General features: G+C 44.0%; 1 protein-coding gene across 12 annotated transcripts in view; it reads right to left on the bottom strand.

Annotated features, from left to right (window-relative positions):
- Positions 1-21,718, bottom strand: part of CRACDL (CRACD like) — a 136,079-nt gene that overhangs the window by 61,267 nt on the left and 53,094 nt on the right. The window contains exon 1 of one of the 12 annotated variants that reach the window (XM_070572062.1): positions 15,054-15,190. The exons of 10 other annotated variants lie outside the window; for them this stretch is intronic. The gene's annotated coding sequence lies outside the window, so the exon portion shown is untranslated. Of the gene's footprint in view, positions 1-15,053; positions 15,191-21,718 lie in introns of those variants that run through there. One more of the 12 variants, XM_070572050.1, reaches the window with a different exon arrangement.

Here is a 21,718-nt window from a genome sequence, read left to right as displayed (position 1 = left end):
GCCGTGTTCAGATCCTGTGGCATTCTTTCTCAGCCCCTGTCTTAGCCACCTATCTTCACCACGCTCACCAGTGTTGTCAACAGTGTCTGCCTAACGTTCCCCTCCCGTCTAAGACTGTGAGCCTAGTCGGGGGAGCTCTGTGCCTGTCACACCCACTGCTCTCTTCCCAGTGCCTGGAGCAGGGAACTGAACACAACACACGAGCCACACAGTTGACAAAACTAGAGGGGCTTCTGGAGATGCTCGATACAGGTACAAATAGAAGAAAAAGCAGCAGTAAGGTCACCGGGCTCCAGATACGGATCAATTTAAGACACAGCGGCCGGCCCGTGGCCGAGTGGTTGAGTTCGCAGGCTCTGCTTCAGCGGCCCAGGGCTTCGCTGGTTCGGATGCTGAGTGCAGACCCAGCACTGCTCATCGGGCCGTGCTGAGGCAGCGTCCCACACAGCACAACCAGAAGGACCTACAACTAGAATATACAACTATGTCCTGGGGGGCTTTGGGGAGAAGAAGGAAGAAAAAAAAAAAGAAGATTGGCAACAGATGTTAGCTCAGGTGCCAGTCTTTTAAAAAAAAAAAAAACCTGAGGAAATCCTCCATGACCTTATTGACAACTGACTTTGTAAAAAGGAAATAATCCTTATCATGACCCTTCTCAATCTACGTGGGAACTGAAAGAAACTAAATTTTCTTTACAGAGCAAGATGACTTTAAAAAGATTAAACACTGAGGTAAACTTGCACCCAAGTGATGGCATTTCGGTGACGCTACATCAGTATGTGCTCCTCTTACGCTTTTTCCAGTCCCTGCGGCTAGTGATATGCACTCACCATGTCCTGAGGAAAGCTGATTCCACAGCCCATGTGGCTGTACGTGAGATTGTGATGGTGAGTGGTGAAAATTAAAATTAAGGAATTTTTAAGAAAATTAATAGCCAATGATCACAGATCCCTACAAACAGTTTACATTGTTTAAAAGCAAACTAAAACAAATCCAAATAGCAATGTTCATGTGCCAAATCAGCCGAAGGTCCTAGAAGCAATTCCAAACACCTGTCTTGAAACTCTCATCGAATCACTGGACTCTTTTACTTTTCAATGTTCCTAAAACTGAGATAACACTGAGAGAGCCTTCAGAGTCTTAGAGCTAGTTCTTCTTCCTAGAGGGAGCACTCCTTGGGGGCCAGGGCTCTACCTTATTCATCTTTGCATCTGGCTCAGTGTCTGGCCACAAAGGTGCCTAATAGATGTTTGCAGAGTCAACGAAGAGACAGGTATGTCGCATAAGGCACTTGTGATTCTTGGACTTCAAAAGCGTTGATGAGCCTAATGCCTACTCTTTGATTAAGAGTACCTAATTTTATAATCATTCAGACCCCATTTCACGCCTGCATTTGAGTATGTATGGTGCTGTGTGTATGTGAGTGGGTGGGTGGAGGAGGCTATTGCTGTTTTCCGGGAAATGGGAACAACAACTAAACTCACATCCTATAGGACTACAGACCATTCCTGGTGTCACACATTGGCAATTACTCTTTTGTTCTCTTCAAATCCCCTAAAGATATAACTTGTCTCTAGGCAGCTTTTTATCTACTGTTCACACATGTGATTCCGTCTCCAGGATGCATCTCCATGCACAGCTCCAGGGTGTGTTTATGATGGCCTTCAGAGCACGCAGACTCCCACCAGTCCCAAGTTGCCTGTGTCTGTCTCCAACTTACATCCTTGAAGGTTACTTGAATTTTAACAACCAGCCCAATAGTCTGTCTTTCTGTCTTTATAGAAGGTCTGTTATTAAGCTCCTGGGGCAAAACTATTCACCAGAACACAAAATAAAAAGTAGAATGAGAGGCCATGGCAGGGAAGACATGTTGCAAAGAACATTCAACTCAGGAGAGCAGGGCAGAGGCCTCAGCCGCCTATAGTGTAAACCAAAAAAGCCCTCCAAACATGGGGATGCAATGCCTCAGAGAAATACAGACATAAACATCAATATAACAAAGGAGAGTATGCCAGATACATAATATTATAAGAAAGTAGCTTTGTGAAGCAGAATATTCAAATATACATGTTGATTGAAATAATTATTAAATTTGTAATAACCGAGGTCAATGTGTATGAGTATCTTGACTTTGATTTTTGAATACCAACTAACCTCAGAGGGCTGTAGAAAGAACAAGAAATATTCACTTTTAGCTCATTTTTCCCCTATCAAGCTTGAGGAGGTGACCTAATCTATATAAGGTTGGCCTGAAGGAAGACTAGGTAAAAAATCTTTCATTTGGTTCCTTCCACTTCCCGTTCCAGCACTGCTCCCTCTGTCTTCTGCCTCTAGCAGGGTCGTGCATCTATCCTGCGTCATCTTCTCCAGGGCCTCTGTATTCATCAACTTTTAGGTCAGCAACAGCATCAACTTTTGGGTCATTATCCTCTCAGAGGAAGCTGTTAATCCACCAAAAAAATACAATAATTATAAATCTGTATGTACCTAACAACAGAGCACTAAACCGTATGATGCAAAACTGATAGAAATGAAGGGAGAAGTAGAAAATTCAACAGTAATAGTTGGAGATTTCAATAGCCTACTTCCAATAATTAATAGAACAACTAGGCAGAATATCAACAGGGACATAAAAGGTTTGAAGAACAATATAAACCTACTAGATCTAATAGAAATCTACATAACACTCCACCCAGTACCAGCATACATGGCCTTCTCAAGTGCACAAGAGAGATTCTCCAGGATGGACCAGTGCTGGGCCACAAAACAAGCCTAGACAGATTTAAAAGGGCTGAAATCACAGAAAGTATGTTTTCTGACAACAGTGAAATGAAATTAGAAATAAGAGAAGGTAATCAGGGAAAGTCACAAGCATGTGCAAATTAAATAGCATACTCCTAAATAACCAATGAAATGGCTAATTAATGTCAGGAGAAAAAGATTTTAAGAGAAAACTCTTACCAGAGATAAATAGGATCATTTTATAATGATAAAAAGGTAAATTCATCGGGATTATAACTTTTGTAAACATATATGCACCTAAAAACAAAACCTCGATATACATGAAGCAAAAAGAGACAAAATGAAAAGAGAGAGTTCAAGAATAATACTTGGGACCTAACGACTGGGGACCTCACTTTCAATAGTGGGTAGAACAAATAGGCAGAAATTCAACAACATACTGCTTAGAGGAAAATTCATACCTATAAACACCTATATAAAAAATAAGAAATAGCTTAAACAACATAACTTTCCACCATATGAAACTAACAAAAGAGCAAACAAGACTGAAATCAAGCAAGGACATAATAAATATAAGAAGGACATAAAAAATAGAGCAAAAATTAATAAAATAGACAACAGGAAACATTTTGAAAATCAATGAAACAGAAAGTTAATCTTTTAAAAAGATTGACAAAATTGACAGTTCTAAACCAAAAAAGAGAGAAGACTCAAATCACTAAAACAAGGAATGAAAGAGCACACTACCGACCTTACAGAAATAAAAAGGATTATAATAGAATAACTTAGACAAAATGCACAAATTCTTGGAAAGATACAAACTACTGAATCTGAATAAATAATAAATAGAAAATCTGAATGGACTTACAACAAGAAAAGGAACTAAATTAGTCATTTAAAATTTCCCACACAGAAAAGCCCAGGCCCAGATTTTCTCACTGGTGAAGATTATCAAAGATTTAAAGAATAATTAACTGCAAACTTTCCCTTCCTAAACTCTTCCCGAAAATACAAGAAAAGGTAACACTTCTCAACTCATTCTATGAAGCCAGTATTACCCTGATACCCAAACCAGACAAAGACATTGCAATAAAAGAAAATTACAGATCAATATCTCTTACAAATATAAACACAAAAGTTCTTAACATAATACTAGCAAATCAAATCCAGCAACATTTAAAAGTGAGATTTATCCCAGTAATGCAGGGTGGTTTAATTTATGAAAATCAATTAAGGTAAAAATCATATGAATAGAATAAAGGACGAAAACCACACAATCATTTCAATGGACACATACAAAATCTAGATACAAAAATCCTCAAGAGAATGCTAGCAAAATTAATCCAGCAACATATAAAAAAGGATTATACATCATGACCAAGTAGGATTTATCTAGGAATGCAAGGTTGGTTCAACATACAAAAAGCAATTAATGCAATGAACCATACTAACAGAATAAAGGACAAATACCACTTGATCATCTCAGGAGATGCAGAAAAAGCATTTGACAAAATCCCACACCTTTTCATGATACAAACACTTAATAAACTAGGAATAGAAGGAAACTTTCTCAACCTGATAAAAGGCATCTACACAAAATACCTAGAGCTAATCTCATTCTCAATGGTGAAAGACCAAATCCTTTCCCATAAGGTGAGGAGAAAGATAAGGATATCCACTCTCACACTTCTACTCAACTTTGTGTTGGAGATTCCAGACAGGGCAGTTAGACACGAAAAAGAAATAAAAAGCATTGAGATTGAAAAGGAGGAAGTAAAATTATATTTGTATATAACATGATTTTGTATACAGAAAATGTTAAAGAATCTACTCCACTAAAAAACTATTAGAACTACAGTTTACAAGATTTCAGGATTTAAAATCAATACACAAAAATCAATTGTATTTCTATATGATAGCAACAAATAATCCAAAAATGAAATGAAGGAAACAATTCCATTTACAATGGCATCCAAAAGAATAAAATACTTAGGAATAAATTTAATCAAAGAGGTGGGACACTTGAAAACTACAAAACATTGTTGAAAGAAATTAAGACATAAATAAATAATAACACATTCTGAGTTCATGGATCCAAAACTTAGTATGATTAAGATGGCAATACTCCTCAAATTGATAATCCAACCCCCTATCAAAATCCCAGATAGCATTTCTGCAGAAATTGACCAATTGATCTGAAAATTCATATGGAAATATAAGGGACCCTAAACAATCTTGAAAAAGAAGAAAAAAGATGGAGGACTCACATTTGCCAGTTTCAAAACTTACTACAAATCTATAGTAACCAAGACTGTGTGGTCTGGCATACAGACAGATATATAGATCAAGAGAATATAGAATTCAGAGTCCAGAAATAAACCCACACATTTATGGTCAATCGAATTTCAACAAGCATGCCAAGACAATTCAACAGGGGAAAACAGACTTTTCAACAGTGATGCTGGGATAATTGGATATTCACATGCAAAACATGATCTGTACAGTTAGAGCATGGTCTGTTTCTCTATCCAGTACTCCCCCAACAGTGTATGATTTGCTAGAACAATATTATAAACAACATGCAACTTTTCTAAATAGTTACTTCTCCAAGATCATAGCAGGAGTTTTAAATCTCTCACCCCCAGTTAAAAATCCTACCCCAGGAGATTTTTTTTTTTTTAACTTTTCCGGGAAAACACTTCTACTCACTTTATCACGAATAGTAATTTCTGGCTCACACTATACATAAAAGTTACCTCAAAATGGATCATAGTCCTAAATGTAAGCACTAAAACTATAAAACTCTAAAATAAAACTTTGGAATAAGTCTGTGATCTTGGGTTAGGCAATGATTACTCAGATGCAACACAAAAAGAGAAGATAAGTTAGACTTCATGAAAATTATAAGCCTTTTATTTCAAAAAACACTATCAAGAAAGTATAGGGGCTGGTCCAGCGGCACAGTGGTTAAGTGTGCACATTCCACTTCGGGGGCCCAGGGTTTGCCGGTTTGGATCCTGGGTGTGGACCTACGCACCACTTGTCAAGCCATGCTGTGGCAGGCATCCCACTTATAAAGTAGAGGAAGATGGGTGCAGATGTTAGCTCAGGGCCAGGCTTCCTCAGCAAAAAGAGGGGGATTGGCAGCAGATGTTAGCTCAGGGCTAATCTTCCTCAAAAAAAAAAAAAAAAAAAAGAAAGTATAAAGACAACTCACAGACTAGAAGAAATATTTGCAAATCATATATTTGATAAGGGGTTTATATCTATAACATACAAAGAATTCTTATAACTCAATAATAAAAAGATATCCATTTAAAAACAGATTAGGGATTTGAACAGGTACTTGTACAACAAAGCAAACAAATGGCTAATAAGCACATGAAAGATTCTTGACATTATTTGTCATTAGAGAATTGCAAATCAAAACCACAGTGAGATACTATTTCACACACACTAGAATGGCTATAATCAAAGACATACAATAACAAGCATATACAAGGGCATGAAGAAATTGGAACCCTCATTCATAGCTGATGGAAATGCAAGATGTTGCAGCCACTTTGGAAAAGAGTTCCTCAGAATGTTAAGCATAAAGATACCATATGGTCCAGCAATTCCATTCCTAGGTATTTACCCAAGGGAAATAAAAACAGATGTCCATAGAGGATTCTGGGAAGGTAGCAGAGTAGGAAGAACAAGAAATTTGGATCCCCACCTAGACAAAAATTGCATTGGAAGAATCTGTTTGATGTAAATATCTTGGAACTCTGGAGTCCATTGAAGGCTTGCAACTTTCAGGGGAAGACCGTGATGTAAATTGAAGTAATTTCAGCCAACTTCAGCTCTTAGCACAGTAGCATCTACTTATCTCCCACTTCCCAGCCCCCTGACAAGCAGTCAGGCACCTGTTCCAGGAGCAGCTTGCATGCAGTTTGAAGGAGCCAGAGTGGGGAAAAAGGACCCTGTTCTCCAAATACTGGGGATCTGTGCTGTGATTGCCGCTTATGATGACAGAGTTGTAGAAACCGAGGTGGTGACCATTGTTGTTGCACTTCCTCCCACTGCTGTCCCTCCCATTCCAGCTAAAGCGACTGCCAGGAGATTTAAAGGGACAGTGCCCCCATTTTTCTCCTCTCCATTTTTTTCTTTTGCCCTTTGAGGAGCCAGACATTAAGAATGAGGACATTCAAAAGCAACTGCATATACAGGAGAAATTAGAAAGTCACCATGCATGCTCAGGTAAAGCTGCAGGCTCACAAAAGACCCGAGAAGACATTAAGACTACACCTCAGGCTGATCCTCAGCACAGAGACAGCCTACAATAATTCAAAAAGTAAAAATAAAAACAAAAACAGCGAACACTAGGGAAGGAGGAGAATCTAATTTCCAGAGTTATCACATTATTAGATTCTAACGTCCAGTTTTCAACAAAAAAATTGTAAGGCACACAAAAAAATAGAAAAGTATGACCCATTCAAAGCAAAAAATAATAAACCAATGGAAACGATCCCTGAAAAAGACCTGATGGTGGATCTACTAAACAAAGACTTTAAAACAATTGTCTTAAAGATGCTCAAAGAACTAAAGAAAGATGTGGAGAAAGTCAAGAAAAATATGTATGAATAAAATGGAAACATTAATAAAGAGACAGAAAACCCAAAAAGAAACCAGAAAGAAATTCTGGAGCTGAAAAATACAATACAGAATCAGCAAACTTGAAGATAGGACAATGGAAATTACCAAGTCTGAGGAACAAAAATTTTAAAAATTGAAGTAAAGTGAACACAGCATAAAGGACCTGAAGGACACCATTAAGTGGATCAACTTACTCATTGTGGGACTCTTAGAAGGAGAAGAACGACAATGGGGCAGAGAGAATATATGAAGAAATAATGGCCAACAACTTCTCAAATTTGATGAAAGACATGAATATAAACATCTAAGAAGCTCAATGCACTCCAAGTAGGATGAACTCAAAGAGACCCACACTGAGACACATTATAATTAGACTGATTGAAAGACAAAGACAAAGTAAGAATCTTAAAAGCAGCAAGAGAGAAGCAAATCATTACATACAAGGGATTCTCAGTAAGATTATCAGCAGATTTCTCATCAGAAACCTTGGAGGGCAGAAGGCAGTGGGCTGACATAGTCAAAGTGCTAAAAGGAAGAAATGTCAACCAAGAATCCTATCTGTAGCGAAACTCCTTAAAAAGTAAAGGAGAAACTAAGACATTTCCAGATAAAAGCTGAAGGAGTTCATTACCACTAGACCTGCCCTGTAAGAAATGCTCAAGGGTGTCCTGCAGGTTGGAATGGAAGGACACTAGACAGTAACTTGAAGAAATAAAAATAAATGTGAAGAAATAAAAAGCTCAGTAAAGGTAAATACACGGACAATTATAAAAGTCAGTATTACTGTAACTTTGGTTTGGAACTCAAGATTTTGTTTTCTTCATAATTTAAGAACATATTTTTTTAAATTATTAGTTTTGTGACCAGGGAGCCAGGCAAAGAAAGGGTTACTGAGGATCTGGTTAACAACTAACATAATCTGTCAAGTGTTTTTCAGACAAAAAGAAACTATGTTCTGTTTTGCAGAGGTTGCTGTCCCTGTTTTGCAGATGTTGCTGTTTTGCAGAGAAATCACACGTTTGCAGAAAGACCCCCACAAAATGTTCCAGCATCAGAGTCCTGAAGTTACCTTAACTCATTAACATCTTAAATTCTCCTCCTTTGGGAGGGTCCAAACAGCCATTTTTAGGTCACGTGATGTATGTAATACCATGCATACATCCTACACACGCGCCTTAAAAGAACACAGTTGTTACAAAGTTGTTACACTTGTTATGCAAATAAACCCTGACTTTCTGCTCTCTTTTGTGCAAAGTCTCCACTGGCTCTGAGCTCAGGGATGTTAATGTAATCCCCATGGTAACCACAAAGAAAACAGCTACAGAATATACACATAGGAAATGAGAAGGGAACTTAAATGTTTCGATACAAAAACAATCAACTATACACAAAAGAAGACAGTAATGCAGGAAATGAGGGACAAAAATGCTAAAAGGCATAGAGAAAACAAATAGTAAAATAACAGAAGCAAGTTCCTTCTTATCAGTTAGCCTAAAAAGGCAGGAGATTTTGACATGTGCTACAACATGAATCAACCTTGAGGACATTATGCTAAACGAAATAAGCCAGTTACAAACAGACAAATGCTGTATGATTCCACTACTTAGAGCAGTCGAAATCATAGAGACAGAAAACAGAATGGTGGGTGCTAGGGGCTGAGATAAGATGGAATGGGGAGGAATTGTTTAATGGGTTTTCTGTTTTGTCAGATGAAAAGAGTTCTGGAGATGGTAGTGATAGTTGCATGACAATAAGAATGTACTTAATACCACTGAACTTTATACTTAAAAATGGTTAAGATGGTGAGTTTTATGTTCTGTGTATTTCACCATAATAAAATAATGAAAAAAAGTACACACAGAAACTTATACACCAATGTTCATAGCAACATTATTTATAATAACCAAAAAGTGAAAATAACCTAAGTATTCATCAATTGATTAACAGATGAAACATGTGGTATATACACACAATGGAATATTATTCAGCCATAAAAATGAATGAAGAACTGACACATGCTACAATATGGATGAACTTTGAACACGTTATACTGGGTGAAAGCAGCCAGACACAAAGGGCCACATACTGTATGATTCCATTCATATGCAATGTCCAGAATACGAAAATCCATAGAGACCAGAACGTAGATTAGTGTTTGCCTAAGGTTGGGGAGTGAATGAGGTGCTGCGGGAAGGGAGGTGGAATGGGCACAAGGTTTCCTTTTAAGGTTAGATTCTGTTCACAGTTGCACAACTCGGTAAATACACTAAAACTCATTGACTGTATGTACACTTTAAACAGGTGAACTTTATGGCATGCGAATTATATATCAATAAAGTTGCCGGAAAAAAAATGTTACAAGGAAAAAAAAAAGGTAAAGACATTTTCAGAGAAGACTTGATACACTTTGTCTCCAGGAAACCCACACTAAAACAAATATTAAAGGAAGAAGGCTATGATCTCAGATGGAAGCTTGGAGGTGTGGGTAGGAATGGAGAGCAACATAAATGTGGGTAAATCTAAACGTGGACAAGAAGAGTAGGTGGTCTGGATTTCACCCAGATGCCCTGTGTGCCACTGGCATAAACATATGCCTTGGTCCTGCTCTCCCTTTCCCCACAATGCTCATTTCCTTCCAGCCCCAGGCCTTTGCAGATGTTGATCCTTTTGTTTGAACATGCTCTTCCCTGCCCTCATGCTCCACTTTCTTCTTATTAACTCCTACGCATCCTTCAGACATCAGCTTCAATTCCACTTCCCCAAGAAGACTGACATGCCCCTTCAGGGTGGGCCAGAACTTCCCGCAACGCACGTGAGAATCCCGGCCCCTTCTGTTCACAGCACTTACAAGTTTCAATCCTATCTCTGTTTGCATGATTCTGTGATCCAGTTCCCCTTTACAGATTTAAGTCTGTTTACATTCTCTATATATTTAATCAATTTTTCCTTTTCTTGGGGAAAAGGACGAAAATAAACTGTGACAACTATTGTTGCCTAGTGAGTCACGCCAGGATCTGCCTGCACCTTTTTCAGAAAAATAAGTTTCACGTTACTGAAGCAAATGGAATGTGCAATGCTTGCAAAGTGCCTGTGAGAAATCTCTGTGCAAAAATTGTGCCAGCTTCCTGCTTCATGGCAGATATTATTATCCTCAGGAGCAGAGGACTTGACCACGATGCCCACCCCAAAGCGGCAGGCGCATCGAGACTGGACCTCACCACAGCCAGCCACTTCTTGAAGGCGCCAGAGGCCCCCTGCCCTTGTAAGCAGACACCTAGAGGTGCGTGTGCAAAGGCCGCTGTCCACCAGTCAGAAAGGACAGGGAGGAAAGAGGGAAAGGTCTATTGGACGTATGGGAGAAAAGAAAGCAAAGCGGTCTCACAAGCAAAGGGCTGAAAGCAGAGAATCAGATACTGTGTCACAGCGCTCTCACAGAGCCAGAGGGGAGAGGAAGGACACTCACTGGGCGGTCAGTTGTGAAGGTTCCTAGCATCCCGTAATTAACGTTTATCTTTTTTTTTTTTTTAAGATCGGCACCTGAGCTAACACCTGTCGCCAATCTTTTTTTCTTTTTCTGCTTTATCTCCCCAAATGCCCCCAGTACACAGTTGTATATCTCAGTTGCGTGTCCTTCTAGTTGTGGCATGTGGGACGCCGCCTCAGCGTGGCCTGAGGAGCAGTGCCATGTCCGCGACCAGAATCCGAACCAGCGAAACGCTGGGCGGCCACAGCGGAGCGCGCAAACTTAACCACTCAGCCACGGGGCCGGCCCCTAACGTTTATCTTATAAAAAACTAAAATTAGGCTAGCCTTAGAGAAGTGAGTCGTCCCTTATCTTGCTAAGCATATATAATCTTGCGGTATAAACTAAATATATAAAACTGGAAGACTAATTCCTTGAGGAGAGGGAACATGTACCAGCGTGGTACTGCCACACAGTGGGTGCTCAACAAATACTGTGAAATGAGTCAATGAATGAACCAGATGTTCTCATAACAACGCTTGCTGGACAAAAGAATCATCTCCTGATCAAATGAGACAGCATCAACCACCAGATCACAGTTCCCAAGGCCACCAAGCACTCCAGTATCTTGAGGACAGACTTCCTTCAAAATCCGTGATGCAGCTAGACGATGTCACATTTCTTTAGCCTGAGCTCTTCCTGTCCATTGTCCTCATTTAGACATCACCTACCCTATAACCATGCAGAGCTAAAGTTTGGTGGCCTTTGGGAGTGAAGGAGTATGGATGCAGAGGCGGTCCCTGCTCCAGATGCCTTGTTCCTGTCCTCAGGCCTCCCATCAGCTGTGGGCCGGGCAGGGACAGCAAGGGCATCCAGAGCGAATGAGGCAGTGGGCCACAACTCACTGCACTGTTTCTTTGCAAAGAAACAGCAGAGCTTCATTCAAACAAACTCAGTCATCCACAAGATAAACAGCACAGTTGACAAGCATATAAATAGTATCTTACGTAAGATAAACTACACCATTTTCTGAAACTTATATAACAGCTGATTTTGTGGTATTCAGAGTCCCTGCGAATGAGCAGATTGTTAGGTTACTTAGCTGGGAAAGCATACAGCTGCCAATGAAGCATATATACATACACACGCACACGTGAACCTGTGTTCACACATGCAGCCTAACCTACAGGAACACACCTCAGTAAGAGGCATGTCTCAGACCACGATGCATGACAGCCCTCACAGGAGTGACCTGTTCTCACTCATCCAGAGGTGAATGCTTTCATATAGATTTGAAAAACATGAGTTTAGACATTTTCAGCTTATTAGAATAAAAAAATCTGTTAAAGACTTTTACAAAACCGTTATTTCAAAAATAGGTAAGCATAAGAGCTTCAAACTTCATAGTCTTAATTTAGAAACTGTATTTGCATAAATCTTGGGAAAATACAATATAAACTCATGCTAACGCTGGGGTGTCTTGCCAAGATGCTATCTAACTTGGCAATTCAATCTCGGGGGGAGAGCTGTACCTCTGCTGACTGCTGCACACACGACCAACGGGACACCAGAGCCCAGGGCACAGGGAATGGCTTGACGAGGGCTGCTTTCTTTTCAACTTCATGAGTTTATTGAGGTAACAAACTCCCTTTTTTAAATGTTTTTATACCAAAAATAATGACCCAAAGGAAGTTCAAACCAAGGCTTAATTTATCTAGGATGTTACATCTGTGATTGGCATTTCTGCAGCACAGCAGATGCAGAGCTGAGATGCTTTAGCAGGAAGTCATGCTCCAAAGCCTATTAATAAAGAGACGTAACACCACCACTCTATTCTGGCCCGTTCAAAACAGACAGAATCAGTCACTGGGGTGGAATAATTATCAGTAAAAAGATTTTTCTGAAACAATAACAATGCTGATAACTTCTGTGCACAAGGCTTTACATAGTACACCTGTGTTCACAAGAAATCTTTAAGTTACTGGGTCACTACCCCTATGTAACAAAAGAAAAGAGCGAGGCTGGGGCGTGGACTGTCTGCCCCAAGCTGCCGAGCATGCCCCACACTGCCAGGGTATGTTCTGCTGAAGATGCAGCATCAACTTCCCAAGACTGTCTACCCAGTTCAAGTGACGGGCAGACGGCTCAGTCACCTGGATTGACGAGGTGGCCATAGTGGGAATTTTCCATTTGGTGTACGAGACCCGCGATTTTTTTTTAACTGAGCAAATGAATTTAAATCACACTATAGCTCTATTTCCCTCTGTACTATTGTGACAGAATCAAAAGCACTGAGAGCCCAACCCCGTAAAGAGATGAGGTCCCCTGCAGCAGGGCGAGCGGGCTCCAGGCAGGACCACTGGCCTCCGCTCTGCAGGAGCTCGGGCAGGTCATCTCCCAAAGCCAAGTCTGTCAGTTGAGAAAATCCCTTTGGTGCTGGTCTTTAGGTACAGCAATAATTCTAATGGGGTTTTACTTTGAGCCCCACTGCCTTCCCTCCACTCAAAGTATACAGACTACCCCATGTCGATCCAAGTACAGGCGTGGCATGTTAAGAGTAAACTGGGGGCCAGCCCCGTGGCTGAATGGTTAAGTTCAGGCGCTCCCTTTCGGCGACCCAGGGTTTCACCGGTTCAGATCCTGGGCGCAGACATGGCACCACTCATCAGGCCATGTTGAGGCGGCGTCCCACATGCCACAACTAGAAGGACCCACAACTAAAATATACAACTATATACTGGGGGTATTGGGAGAGAAAAAGCAGAAAAAAAAAAAAGATTGGCAACAGTTGTTAGCTCAGGTGCCAATCTTAAAAAAAAAAAAAAAAGAGTAAACTGCTCTGTTCTCCCAATCCCCGTCCCCTCTCCCTCTCACTTCCTTTCATCCCCATCGCTCTCTGCTTCCTCCTCCTCTCTTCTGTCTTTCTCTCTCTCTCTCTCAATGTAAGTGTATGTCACAAAGAAAAATCATTGTTTCAAATTCACACAATTCAAGATAAAATAACATCTGTAAGGCAGGAGGTCATAAACCTACTAGAACACATGACAACAGATGCTGAAAGTCTATTCTTATGTCTCAGGGCACGGTGGCTGTGGCAAGGCTTCCCTTCCCTCACAGCCTCCTCACCTTGCTCCCCCACCAACTCTCTGTGCTCAGAAGGCCCAGCTGGGGCCGGGCCTGACGCACTGGTAAAATGCAGCCGTCTTCCTGAACACGCAGCGAGCCTCCAACACTTTCAGCCTTCTGGGAACTAGCAGCAGGGAGAAGAGGGGGCCTTCGTTGCCCTCCCCAAGGTGGCGTAGGGTGCTTGGGACACCAGTGGGTGCTGATCAAGAGCCCTCATCCGCGTCTTCCCAAGCAGTGCCACTGGGCCTGGGAGCACCTACAGGCCACGAGGAAGCGGAGCTTCAGCCAAGCCAGCCACTCCTGAGCCCCGCGAGCTCCCTGGGCAGGTGTGCAGCACACAGCAGTAAAGCTGTCTAAGAGACACATGCACTGCCTTCTTTCACTCCAGGTCCGGAAAGGAGGGGGAGGGCGGGCCTGACGCCGCAGGAAGTTGGTGTGGAGCCATCACCTGCCTCCCTCTGGATGCAGTTGCTGCTGAACTGCTGAGGATGAAAAGTAACAAACCTGCACTGTGTTTCATGGTGCTCTGCACAGACGCAGGCCAAGGGCAATGACGATGAGGCTGCAGGCCCCGTCTGAGTGAGGACTGATCCTAAGAAGAAGGAAGACCTAAAGCTGAGAAATCCCAGATTCTGAGCCAAACACACCCAAGTCCTGTGAGCCCTGCTCTTATTCCAGCGCCGAGAACACATGGCACGTCCTGCCCTCTTTCATCTGCATTTGCCACCTGCAGACAAGGGGCCCTGTGGGGGACGCGTCCAGCTCTGCCCCTGCACACTGGTTCTCAAGCTTTAGCTTTCCTATTAGTTCTTAAAGGCCCATCATGTTACCTCGGTCCTAGATATGTTTGTGCATTGCTTTCCTGGACCTTCCAACAGGTGCCTGCTCACCCCACTCACTGTGGTAGTGACAGGACTTCCAGCACTCCCTGTGGAGACCACACCCGGCAGGTGCACAGGCCATGCCCACCCGGAGAGAAATCACCACCTGCAGGCTGCCTGGCGGGGCTCCCCAGCCTCCCCACAGCACAAAGCTGCCGAACTCAGGCTGCCCGCCCCATGACAGTGACATCCTCTCTGATTACCTCCAGCTGCCACTTCAAGATAGATCTGTAACCCAGCATCGCAACTCCACCTGACTCGAGTTCATCCAAAGTCTAAAGGTGGCTAGCTGGGACACTTGGCAGTTTCCAGGCAACATCTGGAGGGTTGACAGAAGGCCCTGGAAGACAGGCATGACACTGTATTACTGAAACTAAAGAGCAGGCAGGCAGCAAGGGTGACCTCTGAAGGTGGTTCTACAAGGGCCCTAGTTTGCTTTTCTGTTGCCCAAAAAAATCTATATAAAGTTCTAGTCAAGTGGTTTATAATTTAAATAATAAAGCATAACAAATGTATTTGATGGTGCCCAAAGAAAGCAACGAGTTTCGGGAACCTGGAAAATGACCACTGAGTGCTTTGAAGGTAGCTTACGTACACTTGGCCTTGTTTGCTTGCGAGTCTGAAGACCCGCTGCCTCTATGCTGGCAGGAGACAACAGCTGTCAACAATCCAGCCTCCTCCAGGGAGAGGGACCACAGGCTGGTGGGGAGCCCCCTGGCTCCTGCAAGGCGGTTCAGGGGCCCAGGTGGCAGAGTGGATTAAGGAAGAGTCAGGGACGGGCCTCAGGGCTGACGTTTCTAAGGAGTGGTCCCAGCTGCCAGCCCTCGGTCCCAGAGGCACGAGCAGGCCAAACCCAACAAGATCCACAGCGGCCATTTGCCTCTGCTCGAGGCCGGCCTCACTCAGCCGCACTGAGCTTGGAGCCTGCCTGCCCCTTGCTATGGCCTGCTCAGCTCTGGGCTGGTGGCGTGCAGTCTCAGGAGCCTGGTCTGCGTTTGCTTGGGGCCCAGCATCCAGGACAGCGCCTGGCACTGGGGGCCCCAGTGCCCCAAGTGGACACCACTCTTCAGATGGACACGAAACCACAAGGGGATGCCGAGTCGCATCTTGGGATCACACTGCTGAATGCCCCCAGGACCAAGAGGTACACTGAGGAGCAGGAAGAGGAAGATGCGCTCCAGCCTCCACACAGCCCACTCATGCACGCGCGCCTTCTCTCCACCCTCTACGACCTCCTGGCGTGCTCTCCATGGCACAGTTTGTACATCTCTGCTCAATATTAAGGAAAATGTTCAGGAATTCCCTTTCTTTGATGCTCTCTTTGCCCTTCTTTGGACTCCAAGCCATACATCTGTTGGGACATGGACGAATCAAACTAAAAGGCTGATGACATCCACGGTGCACTCTTACTATAATGCAATTTATAAACTGCAACAGAGAATCTTCTATGCAAGAAAATCAAAGCGCTTTTTGACAGGATCTCCTCAGGCCCCTGGGCTCATTTTATTCAGAGAGAAGAGAATGAAGCAGATCCCAGGTCCCAAGTCCCAGGTCCCAGGGGGTTTGTATTCTCTCTCGTTTAATGTTCACAACCACCTGTGAATTCAATGCTCCATCTCTTTTCTGCAGGTGAGAAAAGAGAGGATCAGAGAAGTTAAGGAACCAGTCCAAGATCACAGAGCCAGTAAGTGGAAAATCTGACACTCAAACCAAGGTCTTGGTCACACACACGATGGGAGCTGCCTCCTAAGAAGCCCGGGCCAAGAGTTCGAGTGACCCGTCAAGTTACATCCTCTCTGGGCTGGCAATCTAGCAGCAGGTATCAAAAGTCTTCAAAACCCTCATAGCTGTTGACCCAGTAACTGCACTTCCGGTAGTCTGTCCTCAGGAGGCCATCAAGCACCCGTTATAACAGCACCCTGGAAACATCCTAAAGGCTTGTCAACAGGGGCCACGCAAAGGAGACTGGTTATGGTGGTGGGACACCCCCACACAAGGGAATGTTACGCAGTTACTAAAATATTGATTGACACGGGGAATGCCCACAAGACATCGCAAGGGAGCAGAGAGCAAGCTAATAACAGTGCTCCTAAAAGTGAATATGCACACCCATCATCTGAAGAGCTTGCTAAACACGGATTCTGCTTCAGTGAGTCTGGGGTGGGGCCTGCGACTGTTGTATTTCCAACAAGTTCGTGGGTGATACCAATGACACTGCCCATGGACTCTCCCACGATGAGTATCGTGCACTACTTTATAAACAGTGTGTGCGGTAAAAACATTTTTATTTTTCAAAAAGTCTCTTCATGCATAAAAGGAATACCGGAGGGATCACAAAAAGATGTGAACCATAGTTATTTCTGGGCCGAGTCTCTTTCCTAACCTGGAAAACCTGAGGGGCGGCCGAGAGAACCAGAGCAGCTGCTGTGTGTGAGTTCCCACCCAGCGCCTGCAGATGGCAGGTCCCACCTGCGACAGGCTGCCCCCTCCCCTGCTGGAAACGAGCTCGTGTCTGAGAAGTAGTTGGTGTCATTTTTCCAAGGTACTTTCACACCTGTCCCCATGACATTTCTATGACAGCGGGAGGAGGGACGATCCTGTAGAGCTCAAAGGGCACTGACTTGTGAGGGAGGCAACCACTTAGCCAAGGTTGCAGGGCAGTGAGCGCAGGGCCGGCCTACAGTGGGCTCTGTTCCCAGGACGCAGATTTCCCTCGGGCTACGCCACCTCTGACGTCCCTCTCACACACCCCACGCATGGAGCACAGCAGCCATGCTCTGGCCCTCAGGTGGGGACGGTCCCCGAGCTGAACTGGCCTGGGACAGGGATGCAGAGCTGGGGTCTCCACGGGTCTGCCAGGAATCAGGCTGGGGGAGACCCCTCACTATGTGCCACTTAGCCTCTCCACGCCTGGAAGAGTAACCCTCCCTCATTCCCGGGATTTTAAAAACATCTCAATGTGCTTTTCCTCATGTAATATTCTGAAAATTCAGGGTGTTTAAACACCAAAAGAAGAGATGGGTTCACTATTGATTAATTCTTTTCAGCTGCAAAGGCCATCAAACCAAGTAACTATGGCCCCAAAGCCCAATGGAGCCCTTACATTACCTAGAGTGGCTGTTTACAAGGGTCAGAAACGAGCTAGGTAAATTCAAAATCTTCCCTTTGCTGCGTGTTGTTCAGAGCTAACCTTCGCAAGTGGTACCTGCCATGTACGTGTCCTTTTCTTGCTTAATATCTCAAAGAGACAGTAGAAAGAGCCCAATGGCTGTCATGAATTATAGCGATATTTAACAAAAACTAAAAAAAAGGGAAAGAGCGGCCATAGCTCGCACTGCTACCGTGACGGCCTTGCACAGTTCTTCCCAGTTGAGCATAACTGTGGGAACAGCACAGCGACACCCGAGGGCAGCAGGCGAGCTGGGAGTCACTGGCAGCTCTGCACACGCCGCTGGGCAGAAGTCACTCCACCTCAGGCCACACGGGGCCCGTCACCCTTGGCCCAGCCCACCCTCCCCACTCTCAGGGATGAAAAAAACGTCAGTTGAGAACTTGTCCTTAAAGATGGGACCAGTGTTCTGCTCCTCCAAGGCCCTTTGGAAACCCACACTGTGGGGATGCCTGCGTGACTGCCGGGGCCCCCTGGGAGACTCCTGGGCAAGGGCTGACTGGGTGGTGGTGCCTTCCCTTCTGCTCTGGGGTCAGCCCGTCATGGTCATCAGCTGTCACCCCGTCACCCCCCTTTAGAGGTAGCAGAGATGAGGGTATTTTCCGTCAAGAAAGGCTCATCCTCTCTACTCTTCAGTGCTGCTTCCAACAGGGGTGACTGACTCAGACCCTCTGCTCATTAAGGCAACTCTCCCTCGGACCATCTTGGAGAATGGCAAGACATCTTACCCCAAAGAGCTCCAGTCTGGTGCCCCAGGCCTGGCTAGACGCCCTGTTCTTCATTTCACTCCCCCCTGGGGCCCGTGTGCTACAGGGCAAACACAGTTTGCATAATAAGCATCTTATGAGATCACACCACATACGCAGGAACGTGAGCAACGTCATTTCCCAAAGTGCCTTCCGCTCTGCACAGCTGCCTAAGTTAAGCACCTCACTGTCAGGGGTGGGCATGGCCCCCAGGCCACTCACAACACAAGTCACAGGAGACAGTATGGTCCGGTCCTGCTCTCAGCAATGCAGACACAGAGACAGAGAAAGACTCGGCTGCTCGCTCAGGTTTATGGTTAGTTAGTGGCAAAGACACAACTAGACGCTTGGCCTCCAAACTCCTAGTTCTCTGGTCTTCTTCACACAGACGTGGTCCCTCTAGGCAGCCCAGCAAATTAACCACCCCTGGCTTGACCATCACAGACACTGTGCTCCTCAGATGACACAGCGATGTTTGTCAACTACTACATATGGGAGGTCCCTGCTCTCTCTGACAGAGGGAAGAGGGGATGGTCCCAGCTGACAGGGAGACAGCAGAGAGGACGGAGCAAGCCCTGGAGAGTAAGCTGTTATCCCAGTGTTTAGGCTGTCAGCCTGCAGGTGCTGGGCAAAGCTGCACTCAAGGACCGCGTGGCCTAAGGAGTGAGACACAGACGTAAATGATTCAACGTGGAGCATCAAGAGTCACTGGGAAATAACACGCTGCAGGAGACTGAAGAAATGGCCCTGCGAACAGAAATAATGAGATGCCCCACAGAGCAAGTATCTGCATTTATAAAACAATAAACAGGACAGGGCCCAGGCAGCTAATGAAATCACACACTCAGCCCTGGTAGGCTGGCACTATGGAGATCTGATGACACACTGGCTGCCAAGGATGTGCCCCCGTGGGCATGCACGACACTGTCCGTCACCACGTAAACATGGCCTGCCTGCCTGTCCACTTGCCTCTTGGTGCCTCCCAGATTTTCCACCAGCCAGACTGACCCTGGGTTAAGCCTCGAGCCCGAAAACTGGCTTCTTGTACAGAGGAGCAAAGCCATGGTGCTCCAGCCATCTCCCTGAGCCAGGAGAACATTTGGGTTTGGAGTTAGATGTGAAGATCTGAGGAAACTAAAATTATTGAAAAAAATTCTGTGCGAACTTGTTTGTCTTTGTTTTTTTAATTGACTAAAAATATAGGTAATACTATTTTAATGCCTTTATAGGTCTAAAATCATCTTGCTAGTTATTTTAGTTTTTAGCAACTAAAAAGGTATTAACTTAGTTTTTACTTTAAGTTAACTTAAAAATAGTTTATTCAGACAACAGTACAAGTGCACCAGAGAGCGTAAATCTACCATTATGTTACTTTTCACATTTTCCCCACTCTGTTACAAGCTGCTGACATTCCTTATGGAACACAGTTTTTTCCCTGAAGCTGTGAGCGTAGTAAGGGCCAAGCTTTGTGCTCACAGTGCTGAGAGCATTTTAGAGCCCAATAAATGTTTACTGACTTAAATAAATGTATTGGAAGTCTAATCTTTAAAGTTATCACTAATCACAGTTTCTGCTTTTTCTGCTGCCTCATTTTATCATCATGAGGAAAGATATGGCAGAATGGCAACACCTGGCACACTCGTTCCACTCTCCCATCACTTGCCCTTGGCAGACATCAATAATCAACCACAGCATCATTCTCAGAATTGGTCACCAGGCAGTACTCCAGGCGGCTACTGCCAGTTGCTTGGAGCAGCACTTGGCTAGAAGCCTGTCGACACCATTGGTAGAAATGGCAATAAATCTGTAGAACTGGGTTCTAGCCTTGGCTCTACCACTAACTAGCTACTAACCGCCCGGGTGACTTGGGACAAATCAATTCCCTCTCTGGGCCTCAGTCTCCATGATGAGACGAGTGGTTTGGACTGATATCTGATATCTAACAATCTATTAGATTACTTCCGAAAAATAAAGGTCTGCAAAATTGGCACAAAATTCTTTCTCTGTGGAGATGTTTTAGTCAGCCCACACATGAAACATGTGCTGAGAACAACATAGATTGAAAATACACTTTCAAAATCTAGTTCTCAATGTACTGGTTGTTTGTGATCCAGAAAAATGAGGCGGCAACAGTAACACACAGGAAGCCCCCCCGGTCTGGCGCCATCCCCCTCACCTCCCGCCATCCCCGACCTGCCCGCACGCAGCCACGCCTGACACTGGGCTCACGCAGGGATTCCTGCTCCTTGCCTCATCCACACACATCGGCAACTTTTACCACCTCCCCAGCCCTGAGAAGTCTTCCCACTTGCCGGGCAGCCTGCATCCTTCTTCTGAGCCCCTGCCCACTCACCACATTATTTCTTACACATCTCTCCTCCTGGACTGTGAGCTTCTTGAGAGCAGAGACAAGTTCTGTTCGTTTTTGTAGCCCTAATGCCTACACACAGTAGGTGCTGGGTAGCTGTTTGATGAATGAGTGAGCCTGAGTTATGCTGATGAAATCCAAGGGCAGAATTCACTAGATGACAAACCCGTAATCACTTCAAGGTCTTTCACTTTATTAACTTTCTTTGGAACATCTAAGAAAAGAAATAGTCTCAAATAGTTGATTTTACTTGAGCCATTTGGTAAGACACGCTGACAAAGTGCTCCTGTGTGATTCAGATGCGGGGGTTGGTTGGGTTTGACATAAATATCTTCCTATTTTGTAATTCGGAGACATCACATTTGGAGAGTAAGGACATGGAGCAATATGAACATACATTTGGCTGGGTATGTGAAGACATCTAATATGCCAAATTATTCCAGCCTCTCTGTACTTTAAAGACCTTAAAAAGGCAGCAAAAACAAAAAGAATGAAATACCTCGGGGTGAATTTAACTAAGCAAGTGAAAGACCTATACAACGAAAATTACAAGGCTTTTCTGAAAGAAATGGATGATGACATAAA

This window comes from Equus przewalskii, chromosome 14 (genome assembly GCF_037783145.1).
Source record: "Equus przewalskii isolate Varuska chromosome 14, EquPr2, whole genome shotgun sequence".
Classification (NCBI taxonomy): domain Eukaryota; kingdom Metazoa; phylum Chordata; class Mammalia; order Perissodactyla; family Equidae; genus Equus; species Equus przewalskii.
Note: the sequence above shows the minus strand (reverse complement) of the source record. Positions and strands in the feature narration are given on the sequence as shown.